Here is a 12595-nt window from a genome sequence, read left to right as displayed (position 1 = left end):
TAGTAATAAAAATAATGATTGGGTTGGACCGCGAAAATTACATCATAAACCGTCTTGACACGATTTGATTGGTTTATGGGCTAAAAAAAGTGGGTTTATTTGTGCTTTGACCTAAACCATGTTCCTCTAATAATAATAGTAATAATAATTAGTAAAGCTATAATAAAAATATATAGAAACAACAACAACAACAATAATAATAATAATAATACTTAATAGTAATGATATATATTTAAATAATAATAATAATAATAATAATAATAATAGTAATTAGTAAAATAAATTATACCAACATAATAATAATAATATTTAACAAAATGGTTATAAAAGAATAGAGCTGAACTGAACTGAACTGAACTGATCAACTGAACTGAACTGAACTTATTGGAGCTGAACTGAACTGAACTGAACTTATTGGAGCTGAACTGAACTGAACTGAACTTATTAGAGCTGAACTGAACTGAACTGAACTGAACTGAACTGAACTGAAAATAAGCTGGGGAGAACAGGCCCTAAGGCTCCGTTTGGTAGGGCGTAAAACGTTTTCCCGGAAAACTGTTTTCCTCTATTTTCAGTTTTACATTGTTTGGTTGGCAAAAGAGTGTAAAACCATTTTCCCTTGGGGTAAAATTACTCTCCCAATGATGGAAAACCATTTTCCTTTCAAAATGAAGGGAAAACTATTTTTCTTCTCTCTCTTGTACACTCCTCTCACTACCTCATTACTTTCCCTTTCATTTTCCTTTCATTTCATTATATTTTTTACATCGAACCAAACAACGGAAAACTAATTTTGGAATTGTGTTTTCCATTGTAAATTGTTTTCCATGAAAATCATTTTACACTGAAAATATTTTACGCCCTAGCAAACGGAGCCTAAGTGAAGATGTTGAAAGATTTGATACTGGAGAAGCATTAGAGCAAGAAGACCAAAGTGAGGCTTTTTGTTTTTAGTTCCAATGTAAAGACACGAGTAAGAATGGTAAAGAACTATGGCAATTTAAAATGAGAATGAGCGTTTGTTCCTTTGTAAGAAACAGACGAACTGGCGCTGTCATAAGAAGTTAAAGGAACTAACTATTAAAAGGAACTAGACTTAGGATGAAGCAGTACAACAGTTTAATTATGTATGTTGAGTAATTTATGCCTAGATTCTAGGTAACCATTTTATTTAATTAAAAATCTGATTTTAAGGAAAATCTAAGGAAAATATTGATTTTAAGGAAAATCTAAGGAAAATATTTTATTTTTAAGATAATAAATATCCTTTTCGATTTTATGGAAAATATTTTTAAAATATAATATTTTTGGTAACAGGATTTTATTTTGATTTTATGAATTAAAATACTTTTTAATTCAATCAGATTTTAGAATTACAGCTTTAAGTGGTTGCTAAAATTAAGGGAGCAATAACATGTTTATCTCTCACGTTTAACAGTGATCATGGAGATCATGGATTTAAGAAGGAACGTGTTCCTCCGGGTAAGGAACATCATGGGATAATGATTTTATCACTAACACATGCTTTAATACCACGTTCTAAGTTATTACCAGTATAAATACTAGTGTCTAATTAAGTTCTAGTTGGAGTCTGACCGAGTGAATTAGTGAGTAAGTAAAGTGTTAGTGCCTTTATTCTCTCATAAAAGTCATTTGTTCTTTGCTCTACTCTTAATTCCACTAAGTTTATTGATCAATTGTATTTTGGTTTTGGGGTAAGGGACTTTGAGTGAGGTTCTGTGAGAGAGAAACTTTAAACAAGTTAAAGTGAGAAAATTTCAAGTGAATTTGAGAGGAACAACTGTTAAGGGAACAATTGTTCAGGAACTTGAGTTTAGGAACTCAAAGTATGCCTATGAGTAGAATTAGGTTGTAACAAAGTTTTTTGGCCTAATTAGTGAAAGAGTCGAGTTTAAAATCCCTAGTGGTCGATGTTGTTTCTTCTTGTTAGGCGCAAGAAGTTTTTCCTCGTAAAAATCCCTTGTGTTCCTTTAGCTTGTTTCTTCGTTTAAGTTTAAAATTCAGCAAAGAGTTATGTTTATTTCCACACATATAATTCAACCCCCCTCCCCTCTTGTATTGTTCCTAGTGAAATAACAACTTGCAACATTGAAGGGTGACATAAGAATTCAAAAGGAGGAGAGAGATAGAGAAAAATGAAGAAAAGAACGGGGATCACATGTGTCAGGAGTGAAAAAGAGATAATGTCTTAGTAAGAAAGCAAATGTTGCAAGTACTCCAATATACAACTACCAAAAATTACAAAAAATTGTTGGTAAAAATAAATACTAATGATGTGATGTACTCCCCGGTCTTTATTAGTTTATCTGTATTCCTTTTTGGGATGTCCCTTATTAGTTTACCCCTTTCTTTTGTTTCTATTTTTGGAATGGGACCACTAACTTTTTATCACACATACATTCAACTTTAATATAAAATAATAGTTTCTCTTTCTTTCTATGACCCACAACATTATGATCTCCTAAAACTCTGTGCAAAAGAAAGGGGTAAACTAATAAAGACCGGAGGGAGTATATGTAAAAGAGAAGGTAAAACTACATCCGAAAAGTGTAATATATATGTCTTTTACTTGATGAACGAATAAGAATATAATATTAAGTGAATTTATTTAGGGGGCGTTTGGTTCCTATGGGGTAAAAGGAATGGAATCAAGAAAGGGGTAGAAGGGCAAATGAAATCAAAACCCTTAGATTTAGAGTGGTGTTTGGTTAGTATAATGTCAATCCTCTTTCTTCCTCCTCTTAACCTTCTCCCACCATAGCACCACTACTCCTTCCTCTTTTGTTGTTCCCCCACCGCCTCCCCACCCCAGTAACACCACCTCATCAACCCCTCCCCTTTCCGTCGTCGAGTGTTGCCCCTCCCTCCCCTGCGCTGTTGTGTGTTCCCCCTCCCTCCCCGGAGCCGTCGCATTCACCTCATCCCCTCCCCTGCACCGCGCTGTCGTGTTCACCCTCCCTCCCCTGACCGTCGCGTTCACCTCCTCCCCTCCCCTATGCCACGCTGTCGTGTTCACCCCCTCCCTTGCACTGTCGTTTTCACCCCCTCCTTGTGCCACGCTGTTGCTTTCTCCCAACCCCTTCTCTAAGTCGTCACTTTCTCCTTCTCCCCTGCATCGCGTGGTCGCTTTCTCCCCCTCCCCTTCTCTACAACGTCGATTTCACCTCTCCCCTTCTCTACGTTGCCACCTTCTCCCCCTCTCTTTCCCATCATTGTTGTGTTGTTCTTCCAACTTTTTTCTAGGGTTTTTGTGCCTTGTGGGTGAGTGGTGGTTTAGGTGGTGGATGGTAGTGATGTTACTCGGCGGCTAGTTTGCGGTGGTAGGGTATGTTGGGATGGAGGTGTCGAGTTGTGGTGACAGGGTGCGCAGGTGGTAGCGGTTGGGTGGTCAAGTGGTTGAGTGGTTGGTTCAAGTGGTGGTTGGGTGGTTAAAGACATGGTCAATTATGAGTTAAAGAAAGGGTAAGTGAAATCCTTGGGGGTGAAGGGATGAAAATAGAGGACTTTGGGGATAAGGAGAGGGTAAAGGGTTTCATTGATTTGAGCAAACAAACAAGAGAATCAGGTTCCCTAATTCCCTTACCGTTTCACCCCCAACCAAACTCCCCCTTAGGTTTTCTTGTGTTGTACTAACATAGTCTTTTGTGTTAAATAAATCATTTCACTTTATTAATTAATTGAATTTTCCGTTTTGATGTTATATTTGATTAATTGTGTTTGTGAATTGATTAATAAGATATTTTATTGATGTAATATACTTTTTTACTTTTTTCAGCATAAATGTACCAAATCTTATATTCAATAATGTTTCTTTTTTTTATAGTTTTATTATAATTTGATTGCCTTCAACATTTTAGTTAATTTTTTAATGCTATATTTGAGTTTGACTTTGATTTACCAATGGGCAATTAAATAAATTTATAGGGGGGACACCATAGCTCCCTTCTTCACTTATGTAATAGAGATCGGTAACAACGAAAAGCAAACAGTATTAGCTGACATAGACCTCATCTTTTAGGATTAAAACTAGTTTTTAGGCTTGGTCTATATCCCGAGTAATTTTAACTTTTATTTATTAATATTTAACTTTAACATTCTGACACCAAACATTACTTGATTCACTAGTTAAAACTTATGTATATAAGCTTGAAGTCATGGGATCAAATCTTGTACCATGCATTTTCTATAAGTTTGAAGTCATGGGATCAAATCTTGTACCATGCATTTTCTATAAGCTTGAAGTCATGGGATCAAATCTTGTACCATGCATTTTCTATAAGCTTGAAGTCATGGGATCAAATCTTGTACCATGCATTTTCTAATTTTTATTGTAAAGCTCCTTGTTCAGAAGGACCTTTAAATATATTAGTATAGATAAATTCAAGCGTTGCACAACCATACCTTTAATGTGTTCCGATGGTCCTAGAGCAATCACAAAGTGTAGTAAGATAAAGATCTTATACTACTTCTATATTTTCTTGTGTATCCTACTTGGATTTTTAACACTATTTACAATTACAGATAATCTTCTGAATTTTTTCTTAATATATAACTAAAAATATAGTTATGTGGGTTCTTGTTTGATTCTCAATGAATACTTTATTAATATTCAGTCATTATAGTTTTTACTAATATGTAATAAACTATATTTAAGTTCAAAGAAGTGCATTGACAAACAGCACAGTTAAAGTAAGAAGAACAAACCAACACAAAGATGATACCTCTTCGAAAGCCATAATTATTATCATATACCTAGATTTACCTAAATATAGCTATACAGACACAAGCTCAATTCCTTCTCGTTTTCTCATATAAAAATCTTCCTTTTTGCTCTTTTACTGATTTGGAGCAGATTCACGAGAAAATTATTTTTTGTATATCTACATGTTGGTAAACTTGTATGTATCATATAAATTATTTAATTATATTCACATGTGTTTATATACATACTATAAGATATGTGATGTAAATCAATAGAAATGCCTTACTACCAAAACCTTGAGTACAACTAACCCATAATTGTACGCCACTGTTCACCAAGAATAGAACCCTATATACTCGCGCGTGAACGGAGAAGATAAAAGCAACAACCACTACAATGGCCCTTTTTCTTTGGGCTAAACTGAATTGATTAGAATTGAGATGAGCTGAACTGAAGTAAAATCATACGAGAAAAACAGCTGAGCGGAATATAATTGAACTAAGCTAAGATGAGTTGAACTGAAATAGTAAAATTGTCTAAAAGAATACGGCCTACATCTCTTGATTCTTACTAGTGGAGATTTTGTATCCCTCAAAAGAATATACACTTAAACTGTGCATGGATATCACACATGCACACACGAAAAAAAGCTTCCTCTTGACAAGAGATGACAATATAGATAATTATTAAAAATTAGGAAAATCAAATTTAAAAATATTGACCTCCCACACAACGCAACACACATTATTGAGCTCCTTAATAGAGGACAAGCACCAACAATGATATATCATTGAGCTTTTGACAGACTTTCAATTGACAGGTAAAGAAACATGGATGTCTTTTTTTTAGTGGTACAGAACATGGATGTAAAAAGGTCTTGTATGGTTTGTAATTTAAATTTTCAATTCCCAATTCCTTCCATTAAAGAATCAAGACAGACACACAAAACAACTTTCTGAAAAAGAAAACAAACCATAAATAAGACACAACATGCCGTATAGAATTAGTAGTTTATACTTTATAATTGTACTTATTACTAGTATTTATCACTATAAAATGGCCTTCTTGTTCATGTTCAACATCGTGCAATATTCCGAGTAGATTATTGATTAATCTAGTAGCCAAAGCTAAGCAGTAAGCAGTGAGATCCATTGTTGCCTGTTAAGACTTTCATCAGTAAGAAATTGTATTGTATATGGCACTAAATACATGCCTAAGCCCTTGCATATAAAATACTGGTTTCGAGCGTTTTGGGATCTTAAGAATCTTGATTTTAAGTTATTTCAATATTTGAGTAAAATAAGTGATAATAAACATGAACAAGGTAGTATAATATTCATTAACAAATACATGAAATATTAGAAACAATCTTACTCTCGAACTTCAAAGTATAACTTCCAAATAGAGGATATGGATGTGAAAGTTAATGTTGGTATTTCCTGAAAATTGTGTTTAGGTTAACTTAGAAGCGATATTGACCCAACAATGATGCACTCAAGACACATCACCTCTGACTCTCTAAGGTATGTGTTTGGGCTTATTTCCTGGGCTAAGCCAGCCAGAGACAATTAAACCCAACAAAGCCTTAAGCCTCCAGAGGGCCCCACCTGTGATAGTGCCTCCCAGCTGTCAGTGCCTTCCAGCTGGCCTACAGTTGGGATATCCCAAGCACTATAAATACTCAACCCCCTCATCAATGAGAAGGTATTGAATTCTTACCTAACAAACCAGAGCATCTCTCTCTAGACTTTATCTCTCTAAGCTTGATCACTGACTTGAGCGTCGAGAGGCGATCCCGGAACAACCCCCGGGGCAGTCTAACCATTACTTTGCAGGATTCCGGCGTACGGACTTTGGACTCAGGACATTCAGATCTGACCCGGTATCCCTAAGCAAAGGAATTATCATCCTCAATTTCTAGACAGAAACAGTTTGGCGCCGTCTGTGGGGAAAGTACAAAAAGTTACTTCGCCACCACTTATTAAGATTTTTTCACACAGCTACTCAGCTTCGAACGCCAATTAACAATGGCACCAACCAAAAACACTCGCGGCAAGCCAGCCTCTGATCAGGTCGCTCGGCCAGAGAGAGGCCACTCACCCGCGCATAATCGGGAACCCCCAATCCCTCGGCCAGAGAGAGGCCACTCACCTGCGCACAATAGGGAGGCCGAGCAGACCCCTCTCCGGGTCGGAGGTCACCCACCGTCCAAACTCTGGACCCTCGGTCGGTCTCCCAACAGATTCAACATGTGGAGCCTCAGCCGCTCTTTGCGTCTGACCTGGCCCTTATCACTGCTCAGCTCCAGGAAACTTTCCAAAAGGGCATGATGGACATGATGGCCATGCTCCAACAGAGGCAGCCGCAACAAGTCGTCCCGCTCAATCAGCATGAGCCCAGAGAGCGCACAGTCGTCCGCTCCCACAAGGACCACTCTCGTTCTAATCGGGATCCGCAGCCTAGCCGGCCACGGTCCGATGCGAGAGACCCAAGCCACCGGGAAAAAGAAAAGTCGGCGCGACAGGGGTCGGCCCGTCTGCATGCAGAAACCCATGTATCTAAATCCCCAAGGGGGGGCGGGTCGGAAACCCCAAGAGCCCGAGAATTCCTTAACAAAAGAAGCGCCTCAGCCAAGGCTATGACGCCCGGGAGTTCCTCAAGAAGAAAGCAAATGACCGAGAGGGCCAAGGGGACTCGGCTCATTCTCAGCCTCCTAGGCTAACTGGAGGGGGCTCAAGTTCTTGATCCCCTTCAGCTAAGAAATCCTAGGGACCCAACCCCCAGGGAAAATCAAAACCCCCCTGATCGAGCCATTTGCGGGCCTAACCGACCCAGATGATCATATGGCTAGTTACAAGGCTCAAATGAGCGTTCAGACAAGTTGCGAGGCCACTTGGTGCCGTTCTTCCCACCACCCTCAAAGGTCTGGCCTCAATGGTTCCAAGAACTCCGGCGGGGGTCATCACTGACTTCGCCATACTGGAACACCTCTTCATCCACCAGTTCGTAGCTGGAAAGAGGCAAAGAAAAACCAGCCTTCATCTCATGGGGGTGAAGCAAGACAAGAATGAATCCTTGTCGGACTATATAAAGAGGTTCAACGAGGAGTCCCTCAAAATAACCGACCTACAGGACGCTGTAGCCTTCGCTGCCCTCATGTCCGGGCTCCAACCGGGTCGGCTCAGATGGTCATTGGCCGAGAATGAAGTAAAGACTTACTCGGAAGCCATGGCTAGGGCCCAAAGATTCATCCAGGCAACGATATCTGCCGTTACTCGGATGAGGTGGCAAGAAGAGAAAAGATGAAGGAGGTCACCTGGGTCAGCCTAAGCATCAAAGAACGGGGGGCCGCGGGGATCGGCTCACCGATAACGGCAACGACCCCCGATTCAATAAAAACCGGAAAGAAATCTACTTTGACATCCGGAACAAAAATTGGCTTCCCAGGCCAACGCCCATCCGGACATCATCGTCTCGGAGGGATAAAGCTTATGGTGGACTACCACAAGGAATGGGCACACCACCAAGACTGTCGAGAGCTCAAGAAATCCTTGGAGGTTTGGCCGACCAGGGCAAGCTAATCACTACCTAAAGCGCTCGAGCGAAGAAAAGGGAAGCAAAAGGTGGGTCAGTCGAACAGGGGGACACGGAAGGATTCATTGGTGTCATCGCTGGAGGATTCGCGTCGGGAGGCCTAACCGGCCGAGCACGCAAGGCTCACCTCCAAAACCTCAAACATCAGGTACTTGATGTCCAGCTCCCCCGAGCAGTGCCCCGTCATGACCTTCGGGGAACCCAGTCGGACGTGCACGTTCCGCACGACGACCCCCTAGTCATCGAGCTCAAGGTAGCAATACAAAGGTGAAGAGGGTATTGGTGGATAGTGGGTCATCCGCTGATATATCACCCTTGACTGCCTCAAAAAGTTGAAGTACACCGAACGGGATGTTACCCCATGGCTCAGCCGCTCATAGGCTTCGGGGGCAACTCTGTCCTCCCGGTCGGATCAATAAAATTACCCACTCGGATGGGTGAAAAGGGTAAGGGGAGAAGCCTACCGATCGACTTCTTGGTGGTAGACATCCCTTTGCCTTACAACATAATAATGGGGAGGCCCATGCTAAACAAAGCCAAGGCCGCCATCTCCACCTACCAACTCCTCTTGCAGTTTGAGACTGATGACGGGAAGGTAGGAAAAATTCAAGGCGACCAACAGGCGCAAGAGAGTGCTATGTGAATAGCCTCAAAATAACGACGTCCAAAAGGACTCGGACAACGACGTCCAAAAGGACTCGAAAAAAAGAAAATACGAAGGGGGTCAGCCCTCAACCAGCCTCGGGGTATACATAACTGAGAACCCCAAGCAATATGAACGCCCTCAGCCAGCCGAGGATGACGAAGAAGTCGCGATCGGCCAGGACCCCGGTCGGATCGTCAGGGTAGGCAAGGCCATGGACCCCCAAACAAGGCAAGATATCATCCGAGTGCTCACGGAGTACCAGGATGTCTTCGCCTATGAGGCCACAGAAATGCCGGGCTCGACCCGAAAATCATGTGTCATGAGCTTAACATCAAAGAGGGGTTCAGACCAATCAACAAAAGCTCAGACACCAAGGTCCGAAAGAAATGCCGCAGCAGCCGGAGGTCAAGAAGCTGCTCGAAGCGGGTTTCATGAAGAATGTCTATACTCGGAGTGGCTGGCCAACGTGGTATGGTCAAAAAGCCGAGGGGCATGGCGAATGTGTGTCGATTTACCGACTTAAACAAAGCCTGCCCAAAAGACAATCACCCTCTGCCAAAGATCGATAGGCTGGTCGATTCAACGGCAGGGCACGCCCTTCTCAGCTTCATGGAGCAAATGCTGGCTATCATCAAATTCCCATGGCCGAGAAGGATAGGGTTCATACGGCATTTATCACTCCTCAGGGTGTCTACTGCTATAAGATGATGCCGTTCGGCCTCAAAAATGCCGGGGCTACATATCAGCGAACCGTCAACAAAATCTTCAGCGACCAATTGGGTCGGAACATTGAAGTATACGTTGACGATATGATAGTCAAGAGCAAGGCCCAGTCGGATCACCCTGCGGATCTGAAAGAAACGCTGAGCACCCTAAGAAAATACCGAATGATGCTCAACCCAAAAAATGTGTCTTGGAGTTAAAGGGGGAAAGTGCCTCGGATTTCTAGTGGATGAAGAGGATCGAAGCCAACCCGGACAAAATCAAAGCGGCTAGAGATGAAATCTCCTCGGAACGTTCGGGAAGTACAGCGCCTAACCGGCTGCTTACGGCGCCTCGGTCGTTCCTCTCCCGGTCGGCGATAAGAGCTTGTTGTTCTTCAAGGCCCTGAAGCGAAAAGATTCGCATGGGATGAGAAGCCGAGCAAGCCTTCACTGCCCTCAAGAATCACTTGGCAACTTTGCCTAAACTGATCTCCCCCTTGCCGGGGGAACCCCTTTCATTTACTTGGCTGTCTCGGACTACGCTCTTAGCGCAGTCCTAATAGCCGAGCGAGAAGGAAAGCAACATCCTGTCTACTTCATCAGCCACGCCTATAGGGGGGCCGAGGCGAAGTACAGCGATGTCGAAAAATGGTCTTTGCCTTAGTAATGGCGAGTCGGAAGCTCAAGCCTTATTTCCAAGCACATCCCATCAAAGTCCTAACCGGACAACCGCTCCGGAAGCTCATTGAGAATAGAAATCACTCGAGTCGGATGAGCGATTGGGCAGACCAGTTAGCAGACTTGGGCTCGAATTCGAGCCACGAAGGGCAATCAAGGCCCAAGCACTCGCTGACTTCATCACTGAATGCGCAACTCGACCCCGGTCGGTTCGCAAGAGGAGTGGGAGTTGCTTGTTGATGGGTCATCCACAAAGAGTGGTTGTGGAGCAGGGCTAGGTCATCAAACCCCGGTCGGGAGAAAATTGAATATGCTGTTAAGTTCGAGTTTCTCGGATCTAACAATGAAGCCGAGTATGAGGCCCTCATCCTCGGATACAACTATGCATCCTAGCTGGAGCAACATCAGTCATAGCCAAGTCCGACTCAAACTCATGTGGGTCAGATTTCTGGAGACTATGAGGCCAAGAAGACAACATGAGAATGTACTTGGCCAAAGCCCGAGCTGTCATTGGAAGGTTGTCCGGATTCCGGATTACCCACATTCCTCGCTCGGAAAACCAGCAAGCTGATGCACTGGCTCGGATGGCTAGTTCTGCTGAAGGGTCGGCCCCAGAACCATAACTTGGGAAGTATTGAAGGAGCCTAGCATAAATGCCAAAGAGCAGCTCGTACTCAATCGTTCCTCGAACTGGATGGGCGAAATTGTGGAGTACTTGCGAGAGGGACCTTACCCAGTGATCCTAAAGAAGCCGACCGGTCAAACATAAATCAGGTTGGTTCCTTTGGCATGAAAGGCAGCTCTATAAGAAGTCCTTCACCATCCCCTCCTCAAGTGTATAACCCCGAGGAAGGAAACTATGTCCTCCGGGAAATACACCAAGGAGTTGCGGGAAGCCATCAAGGGGGCAGAACGATAGCCGGAAAGGCACTAAGGGCAGGGTACTATTGGCCACTTTGAAGGCTGACGCCTCGGACTTAGTCCGGGTGTCCCTCCTGCCAGATTCACTCGGACATACCAAGAGCACCTGCCACCCCCTCACCACCATTCAAGCGTCCTGCCCTTCGACAAGTGGGGCATGGACTTGCTCGGACCTTTTCCCCCAGCTTCTGGGCAAAGGAAGTTCCTAATTGTGGCTATTGATTATTCACCAAGTGGACCGAAGCCGAACCACTGGCGTCAATTACTGACAAGCAGGTCCAGCTGTTCATCTGGAGGAATATCATCACCCGGTTCGGAATTCCAAGAGCCCTGGTGTCGGACAATGGCCGACAATTCAACAGCGGGCCGACTCGAGAGTATTGTGCCCGGTTCGGCATTCAAACAAGGTTTTCAGCCGTCTCCCGCCCTCAGACCAACGGGCAAGCCGAATCAGCCAATAAAATTGTCCTAAAGGGAATCAAGAAATCCCTTGATGCAGCTAAAGGGGCATGGGTAGACGACCTACCCGGAGTACTTTGGTCGGCTCGAACAACAGTGAAAGAAGCTACGGGGCACTCCCCTTTCGGCTTGGTCTATGGTAGCGAAGCTGTCCTTCCGGTCGAGGTGGGAATCCCTCTCCTCGGATGACATTCTATGAGTTTGACCAAAACGAGAAGAAAAACCCGTCAACTTAGACCTGTTGCCAGAAACACGAGGCAATGCTTTGCTGCAAGCCATCCGGTACAAGCAAAAATCACAAGGCACTTTAATAGGCGGGTAAAGCCTCGGCCAATCAGCCTAGGTGACTGGGTCGTCCGAAAGGTGGAAGCCACCGGACTTCCCATCTCAAAGGGAAGTGGGGCAAATTGGGATGGCCCTTACAAGGTTACAGAGGTCATCAAGCCAGGGACATTCCGACTCGAATCTCCCGAAGGGGTCCCCCTGGCTCGACCTTGGAACTTAGACAATCTCAAAAGATTCTATGTTTAATTTCTTTTCGTTACTTGCAATAGGGGCAATTTGTAAGGCCAGCACTACCTGGTCAGTTTTAGCTAGCAAATCCAATTGTAACTCGGACTTAACCAGTCCATGTATCAAGTCGGGTTTCTACCCCAGAAATGAAAAGACTTAGCCAGTCTTATTATTTTGATCAAAAAGGCAAGCAAGACTTAACCAGTCCATTGTCTATTAAATGTTGTGATATTGCAAATAACGAAAATTGTGTAATAAACGATAAGTTGCAAAATAGTAGTTGTATTCCAATTGATCAAAAGTTGCAAAATACAACCAAAAGTTTACAAAAATACAGGGTCAAAAGCAAAAATCCAA

This window comes from Beta vulgaris, chromosome 9 (genome assembly GCF_026745355.1).
Source record: "Beta vulgaris subsp. vulgaris cultivar EL10 chromosome 9, EL10.2, whole genome shotgun sequence".
NCBI lineage: Eukaryota > Viridiplantae > Streptophyta > Magnoliopsida > Caryophyllales > Amaranthaceae > Beta > Beta vulgaris.
Note: the sequence above shows the minus strand (reverse complement) of the source record.